Genomic DNA, 9,244 nt, shown 5'->3' with positions numbered 1-9,244 from the left:
GCACACCAGGCTTGCCTGTCTTTCACCATCTCCTCAAACTCAAATTCGTGTCCATTAAGTTGGTGATGCCATCCAACCATCTCATCTGCTGTTGTTCCCTTCTTCTCCCGCCTTTATTCTTTCCAAGCATCAGGAGTCTTTTCCAATGAGTCGGCCTTTTTATCAGTGGTCAAAGTATTGGAGTTTCAGCATCAGTCCTTTCAATGGATATTCAGGGTTGATTTCCTTTAGGATTGACAGGTTTGATCTCCTTGCAGTCCAAGCGACTCTGGAGAGTCTTCACCAGCACCAGTGTTGGAAAGCATCAATTCTTTGGGGCTCGGCCTTCTCCATTGCCCAGCTCTCACATCTGTACATGACTACTGGAAAAACCTTCTCCATTGCCCAGCTCTCACATCTATATAGCTTTGACTATATGGACCTTTGTATGCAAAGTAATATCTCTGCTTTTTAATATGCTGTCTAGGTTGGTCATAGCTTTTCTTCCAAGGAGCAAGCGTCTTTTAATTTCATGGCTGCAATCACCGTCCACAGTGATTTTGGAGCCCAAGAAATTAAATTCTGTCACTCTTTCCATTGTTTCTCCATCTGTTTGCCATGAAGTGATGGGACCAGATGCCATGATCTTTGCTTTTTGAATGTTGAGTTGCAAGCCAACTTTTTCACTCTCCTCTTTTCCCTTCATCAAAAGGCTCTTTAGTTTCTCTTCGCTTTCTGACATAAGGGTGGTGTCATCTGCATATCTGAGGTTATTGATATTTCTCCTGGCAATCTTGATTCCAGCTTGTGCTTCATCCAGTCAGGCATTTCACATGATGTACTCTGCATATAGTTAAATAAGTAGGTTGACAATATACAGCCTTGATGTACTCCTTTCCCAATTTGGTACCAGTCCATTGTTTCATGTCCAGTTCTAACTGTTGTTTCTTGACCTGTATACAGGAGGCAGGTCAGGTGGTCTGGTATTCCCATCTCTTTAAGGATTTTCCACATTTTATTATGATCCACACAGTCAAAGGCTTTAGCATAGTCAGTGAAGCAGTTGTTCTGGAATTCTCTAAGATCCAATGGATGTTGGCAATTTGATCTCTGGTTCCTCTCCCTTTTCTAAATCCAGCTTGTACATCTGGAATTTCTCGGTTCATATACTGTTGGAACCTAGCTTGAAGGATTTTGAACATTACTTTGCTAGCATGTGAAATGAGTGCAATTGTGCAGTAGTTTGAACACTCTTTGGCATTGCCTTTCTTTAAGGTTGGAATGAAAATTGACCTTTTCCAGTCCCGTGGCCACTGCTGAGTTTTCCAAATTTGCTGACATATTGAGTGCAGCACTTTAACAGCATCAGTATTTGAAATAGCTCAGCTGGAATTCCATCTAGCTTTGTGTGTAGTGATGTTTCCTAAGGCCCAGTTGATTTCACACTCCAGGATGTCTGGCTCTATGTGAGTGATCTTACCATTATAATTATCTGGGTCATTAAGATCTTTTTTGTATAGTTCTTCTGTGTATTGTTGCCACCTCTTCTTAATGTCTTCTGCTTCTGCTAGGTCCATACCGTTTCTGTTCTTTATTGTGCCTATCTTTGCATGAAATGTTCCCTTGGTATCTTTAATTTTCTTGAAGAAATCTCTAGGCTTTCCATTCTACTGTTTTCCTCTATTTCTTTGCTCTATTGACTTAAAAAGCCTTTCTTATCTCTCCTTGCTATTCACTGGAACTCTACATTCAAATGGGTGTATCTTTCCTCTTCTCCTTTGCCTTTTGCTTCTCTTCTTTACTCAGGTATTTGTAACCCCTCTCAGACAACCATTTTGCCTTTTTGCGTTCCTTTTTCTTGGGGATGGTTTTGATCACCACCTCCTGAACAATGTCGTGAATCTTCGTCCATAATTCCTCAGACAATCTTGTCTATTAGATCTAATTCCTTGAATCTATTTGTCACTTCCACTGTATAATCATAAGGGGTTTGATTTAGGTCATACCTGAATGCCCTAGTGGCTTTCCCTCCGTTCTTCAATTTAAGTCTTAATTTTCCAATAAGGAGTCAGCTCCCAGTCTTGTTTTTGCTGACTGTATAGAGATTCTCCATCTTTGGCTACAAAGAATATAATCAACGTATTGATCATCTGGTGATGTCTAATAGGAAAATTGAGTGAAGTGAAGTCACTCAGTCATGTCCGACTCTTTGCGACCCCATGGACAGTAGCCTACCAAGCTCCGCCGTCCATGGAATTTTCCAGGCAAGAATACTGGAGTGGGCTGCCATTTCCTTCTCCAGGGGATCTTCCCAACCTAGGGATCAAACCTGTGTCTCCTGCATTGCAGACAGACGCTTTACCGTCTGAGCCACCAGGGAAACCCAATAGGCTCATAAATTCAGAAACTTGCTCAAGGTCACCAGAAAACAGCAGATTCCCTTCAAGGCCTAAACGCTTCCTCTAAGACCCAGCTGAAGGAACTAAAATGTTTGCTCTGGTGTTTCTTCACATAACAAAGGTGATTTATTCTTATCTTATGTTTGTCTCCTTTCTCACCTTTAGCACAGTACTAAGTGTAAAGGTCTTTCCCCACAAATAAGGCATTTCTTTCCAGGTGAGAGCAGCAGGTGGGACTGTTTTCAGTATGCTTTTATTACTTTGCAGTTTGTCTTTGGTTAGATCAAATTTAAACTTGTGTCTCGCCTTACTTGCCTTCTTCTGCATCACCACTGGAATAGACCAGGAGCTGCAATCAGTGCCACAGTGATGGGAATGTTGGGGGTGGAGACCAGGGGTCATTGTGGGAGAGTGCAAACAACGCCCTGGGTGGGGTTTCAAGGCACTGATGAGTGTTTTTAGTTATAAGAGAAAAGAAAAGGGAGTCCTCTCCTTTCCTCTGGTTTTCCTTTGCTCACCTCTTCAGTGAAGCCTGTAAGCTGTTGTTCCTGCAAATTTTATTTAAATAGGCACTCAGGTCAAAATTGCTCTATGGTGCTTGTGCCTTGATTTAGTCATGAAGACGAATCTGTATTCTGCTGTCATATATCATTGCTAGATGTGAATAAGACTATATGGTTCTTACCTTGAATTGTATTTATAAACTAAAGGGTACTAGAGATTATCTAGTCCAGTGATTTTCTCACATTTTTTTTTAATAGCACAAAAACCTTTTCAAACTTATTTCTAAGCCTACAAACAAAACAAAGAAGAGGTGCTGCTCTGATGTAGCTCTTAGGCTCTTTTCTCAGTTCTGTCTCTTTTTTTTTTTTTAGGGATGACTGACAAATGTATTTCTTTTTATTGTTTTCTCTAATGTATTTCAGAAACTGAAGTGTTTTATTTTATTCCACTGTTGGCCATTGTTTGAGCCCTGCACACTCCCTTTCCTTTCACCTTAAAGGGAGCGCCTTTGTGTGTAGCCACGCATTCATCATTAGTGTAGAGATCACGCTGGATCTGCCCCGAAATCGTCTTAGGATTTAGCTCCTTGTCATGGTGGGCAACCGCCGCCATGAATCTGACCAACAGGGTGCTGCGGAGCTTCCGCGTCGCCAAGGTGTTCCACGAAAACTCTGACAAGATCAACTGCTTCGACTTCAGCCCCAACGGGGAGATGGTCATCTCGAGCAACTCCATCGTGCTCTATGACTGCCAGGAGGGCAAACCAAAGAGAACCCCGTACAGTAAGAAATACGGCGTGGATCTCATCAGATACACTCATGCAGCAAATACAGTAGTTTAGGCTCCCCTGGTGGCTCAGACGGTAAAGCGTCTGCCTACAATGGGGGAGACCCAGGTTCGATCCCTGGGTCAGGAAGATCCTCTGGAGAAGGAAATGGCAACCCACTCCAGTACTCTTGCCTGGAAAATCCCATGGATGGAGGAGCCTGGTAGGCAACAGTCTATGGGATCACAAAGAGTCGGACACGACTGAGAGACTTCACTTCACTTCACTGTGGTGTTGGAGAAGACTCTTGAGAGTCCCTTGGACTGCAAGGAGATCCAACCAGTCCATTCTAGAGGAGATCAGTCCTGGGTATTCTTTGCAAGGAATGATGCTAAAGATGAAACTCCAGTACTTTGGACACCTCATGCGAAGAGTTGACTCATTGGAAAAGACTCTGATGCTGGGAGGGATTGGGGGCAGGAGGAGAAGGGGACAACAGAGGATGAGATGGCTGGATGGCATCACGGACTCGATGGACGTGAGTTTGATTGAACTCCAGGAGTTGGTGATGGACAGGGAGGCCTGGCATGCTGCAATTCATGGGGTCACAAAGAGTCGGACATGACTGAACAACTGAACGGAACTGAACTGAACAGCTCTAACAAAAGAGACGATACTGTTCGTTACCTGTTCTTGCATGACCTCAAATATATCAGGTACTTTCCTGGACATCGCAAAAGGGTGGTGGCCTTGTTCATGTCACCTGTGGATGACGCTTTCATTTCTGGGTCTCTTGATAAGACCATTCGGCTCTGGGATCTCCGCTCTTCTAACTGCCAGGGTCTCATGCATATACAGGGCAAGCCAGTTTGTTCTTTTGATCCAGAAGAATTAATTTTGCTGCAGGTGTCAATTCTGGAATGGTCAAACTTTATGATCTTTGCTCTTTTGATAAGGGGCCATTTGCGACATTTAAGATGAAGTATGATTGGACTTGTGAGTGGACAGGGCTTAAGTTCAGCAGTGATGACAAGCTCATCCTCATCTCCACCAACGGCAGCTTCATCCGTCTGACTGATGCACTCAAGGGAGTGGTGATGCATGTTTGGGGGTTATGCTAAAAGCAAGGCTGTCACATTGGAGGTCTCATTTACCCCAGACTTCCAGTTTATTATGATTGGTTCAGAGGATGGCAAGATCCATGCTGGAATAGAGAGAGTGGTATAAAAGTAGCTGTATTGGATGGCAAACACACAGGCCCCATTACCTGTTTGCAGTTCAACCCCAAGTTCATGACCTTTGCCAGCGCTTGTTCTAACATGGCCTTCTGGTTACCCACCATTGATGACTGCCCTGCATGGTGCTTGGCTGTTTTCTGTACAGTGAGGGGTGGCAAGTAGGAAAAAACTCAGAGGGGACTAAGATAATAGTGGGATTGGATCATTTGACTGGACTGGAAAGCATCCTTCCACATGGCCTTCCCAAGAATGTGCTATACATCTGCTCAAAAGAAGAAAGTTACTTTGCCGAGCTTCTTACAAAAGGAATTCTGTCTCCAGAAACAGATTCATTAGGAGGTGCCAAGATTTCAACTTTCCCTGGTGAACTTTCACACATCACCATTGCCTGAGACAAAGTAAACCCACCATCTGATTTTGCATCTGTTAAGAGGAACATGCTCCACCAGGCCACTGACCACTGTTCTTGGGGCTCCAACATCTACTTCATCTACATATAAAGAATCTGTATCAGGGTGTTTTCTGGCAGTGATGATACACCCAATTCGAAGATCCAGATGGGGAAACATCAACAGGCTTAGAGTCAGCTACTGGTTGCTGTTTTTTCTCTTTTTTCTCCTTTCTTTTCAGTTTTCTCTTTCATCTTTTCTTCTTCTCCTCCTCCTCTTTTACTTGTTCTTTAGCACCAGAAGATATGGTTGCTATTGGTATAGACTGTATCTCATTTTCAGAAACTGTAGAATCAGCTTTTAGTGGAGTACCAGATGGAAATGGTATTTTACTCCATTTTGAATTTCTGCCTTAATTAGCTCATTTTAGTCCTTCTTCAATTTAGCATTTTCAACTCGAAGTTTCTTCTCTTCTCTAAGTTGTCTGCAAAATTTCTTTCTCCTTAATTAGAGCAATTTGCTGCCTCAATAATTTGATCTGCTTCTGCACCTTTCTGCTACAATCACTTCAGAACAGCATCTCTGGTTGCCATTTTTGCCAAGAAATGGTAGAAAATCATGTATCAGTGGACTGAGGCACCTCAGCAGCCTCAGCTGGGAGTAAGAAGTGCCGCCCCTCAGTTCCTAATATTTCCTTGGAGCCCTCATTTAAAGTTTATTGATTTAGTCTACCCTCTCATTTTATGAACTTAACAAAAAATTCTGAACAAATATTGTGTCTAGCTAGCACTGTACTAAGTTTAGAAAAAGTGTGCTTAGTCGCTCAGTCCTGTCTCTTTGTGACCCTATGGACTGTAGCCCACCAGGCTCCTCTGTCCATGGGGGTTCTCCAGGCAAGAATACTGGAGTGGGTTGCTATGCCCTCCTCCAGGGGATCTTCCCAACCCAGGGATCAACCCTAGGTCTCCCATATCGCAGGCAAATTCTTTACTGTCTGAGCCACTAGGGAAGCCCAAGAATACTGGAGGGGGTGGTCCACACATTCTCCAGGGGATCTTCCCAACCCAGGAATTGAACCAGGGTCTCCTGCATTGCAGGTGGATTCTTTACCAGCTCAGCTACCAGGGAAGCCCTTAGGAAAAACACTGGGCCTTAAAATATGGGTATGCTCTGGTCCCTGGTTTATCAGGGAAGGCAGATGATTACAGCACAATAGTGAATTCAGTGATACAGAATTACCTGTGAAACTTGGAGCCATGGAACTGGGGCTCTCTAATTCAGTCTGGGGGTGAATTCAGAGTGTGAGCCTGAGTCTCTATGACTGGGCCAATTAGCTAGGAGGGCAGTTAAAACTTGGAAAGGTGTGTAGAAGACTATTATATAGACTGAAAAATGGAGTGGGTAAATAGCTAGAGGTATATTCTGGAAGCTACTAGGCATTTTATGTAATAGTTCAACGGGAACTGATGAAGAGGCCTAAGCCCTCCCTGTCTTGAAATTGAAAGTAAGGTGGTATCACTTAAGGCCTTGAGGTACGGAAACAAAGAGGTCAAATTTATTTCAGATTGCCCATAGGGACAATGACCTTGATGAGAACTAGCAGAGAGGTAGGAAGACAAGCCAGGAGAGTCAAGAGCAGGAGCTCTCTGACAAGAGAACATGAGAGCAGAGGCAAGTCTGGGAGGAAAAGGATGCATCACACTGAGGTTCCAGGTACAGATGTCCAGCATGATCAGATGGGTATCTAAGGGGAAAAGCCTAAGTGGTTAGGACTCCAAGCTTTTACTGCTGACAGTGCAGGTTTAACCACTCATCAGGGAACTAAGACCCCGCAAGCCTCTTAGTGCAGACAAATAATAAAAAGAGATGTGGGACGATTAGTTTGAGATTAAATTAAGAGATTGCTTAAACTAATTTTGCTTCTCATTTTTCTTAACCTTTTTCTGTATACTAAACATATATTATTTTTCTAAATGGGAAAATGCATAAAGTCTGTTATCTTCCAACTTTGCTCTGTAACCCAACTGGCAGCATACCATGTAATAACCTGCATTTTCACTAACAATACTATGCAGCCACTAAAAATCATGATTGTGAAAGAAAAATGCAACAATCTACCAGTTTTCTTACACTAAACTTTACAATTTGGTTTAGTTGGACTCTGTAGATACAGTAAAACAGAAAAATCTCTTGTGAATAGTGTTCACAGCATGTTAAGTGCTTTCTTGAATGGAGTAATCATAGGCACTCCTAATCTTCTGTTACCATTGATGGCAGAACAAATGCAAACCGGAAATATCTAGCCCAGTGTCTCATCAGAAACGTAACTCACAAGTGTGTCTGAGAAGTTTCACGCTTTTCTGACATTGCCTGGGAATGATGAATTTTGCCTAAAAACAGTAACGAAAAGTTGGGTGGTTTTCATTTGAACTTCCTTGCCACAACAAATAGATCATACTCTGTGATTACTATCACCTAGCAGATTGATAGCTGACCTACATGGAACATACATACTCAAAAGCTATCAATGAACATTTGCTACTTTTAATTCATTAGAAGAAAAGAACCATGCTCATTTCAGTAACTTATTTTCATTATGCTCAAAGCAATTTACACATTTAATAAATTTAGTACTACCCAGCTTATTTTTTTAAACCATTAAGAAACTGAAGTACAATTTACAATGTTGTGTTAGTTTCAAGTGTACAATAGATTGTTATACATATACGTTATGTATATATACTTTTTCAAATTATTTTCCATTATAGGTTATAACCTATTGAATATACTTCTTGGTGTTTTACAGGTCCTTGTTATTTATCTTTTATATGTGTATATGTTAATCAGACACCTTATTCCCTCCTCCCTTCCCCTTTGGTAACCATGTTTATTTTCTATGTCTGTGGGTCTGTTTTGCAAATAAGTTCATTTATATCATCTTTTCAGATTCCACATATAAATAACTTCACCTAATAGGATAATTTCTAGGTCCATCCATGTTGCTGCAAACGGCATTATTTCATTCTTTTTATGGCTGAGTAGTATTCCATGTATATATATCACATCTTTATTCATTCATCTATTGATGTCATTTAGGTTACTTCCATGTCTTGGCTATTGTCAACAATGCTGCTATGAGTATTGGGGTACAGGTGTCTTTGCAAATTAAAGTTTCCTCCTTCAGCTTATTCTAATCCATAAAGGCACAGTGTAAGCAAGGCTATACACTGTTAATATGCCAGAGATATCTATTTCTAGCAATGTGTAGCACTTCTCAGGTATCAAGATGTAAACAGGCTACTTGGGTGAGGAATCTGATTTATCTCGTTTTCAACAGAATAATTTCCCCCAGTACTAGTTCAATATATTAACTTTTGCTTTCTAGATCACAGATGGGGATAAATGTGTTAGACTCTGCAGATTTCAAAGAAGGCAGGTAGAATCACTGTCAGGAAAACGTGCACCATAGTCAAAGTTTTAAAAAACTTGACCTGTAATATGAATGGGTTCACCTTCTAATGAAGAGAAACTGGCTAGTACACACAGGATAGTCTTTATTTGGGAAACATAATGCCAACTTAAGGACACTATCAAAAAAAATAAACTGAAGAGAATAGAATTATTAAAAAAAATCACACACATTTTTATGTGAAATCTTTTTTTACTCAGAACCACTATGGACGTTTAGGTAATTAAACAGAAAAGGAAATATAGCGAATCAGATCAAAATTGTTCAAAGGTTGTCTCTTTCAAGTAGAAGACAAAGACAATTCAGCTGAACTTTGAACATTATGTGGGGGTTTAGAGGTACCAACCTGTGCTGACAGAAATTCCCCTTACAGCCCTCTGAATTCTACAGTTCCACGTCCACAAATTCAACCAAATGCAGATCATAAAGTACTATAATATTTATTGCATATAGTAATACTGCATAAAAGTGGACTCACATAGTTCAAACCCTTGTAATTC

The 9,244-nt window shown here is 41.3% G+C and overlaps 2 pseudogenes; one reads left to right on the top strand and one right to left on the bottom strand.

Moving 5' to 3' along the window:
- Positions 1-3,317: 3,317 nt before the first annotated feature.
- Positions 3,318-5,895, bottom strand: LOC138422470 (aminoacyl tRNA synthase complex-interacting multifunctional protein 1-like; annotated as a pseudogene).
- LOC138422472 (WD repeat-containing protein 82-like) lies at positions 3,493-5,171 on the top strand (annotated as a pseudogene).
- Positions 5,896-9,244: the final 3,349 nt, after the last annotated feature.

Source organism: Ovis canadensis, chromosome 17 (assembly GCF_042477335.2).
Source record: "Ovis canadensis isolate MfBH-ARS-UI-01 breed Bighorn chromosome 17, ARS-UI_OviCan_v2, whole genome shotgun sequence".
NCBI classification, from domain to species: domain Eukaryota; kingdom Metazoa; phylum Chordata; class Mammalia; order Artiodactyla; family Bovidae; genus Ovis; species Ovis canadensis.
The sequence above is the reverse complement of the archived record's forward strand: the minus strand, read 5'-3'. Positions and strand labels throughout refer to the sequence as shown.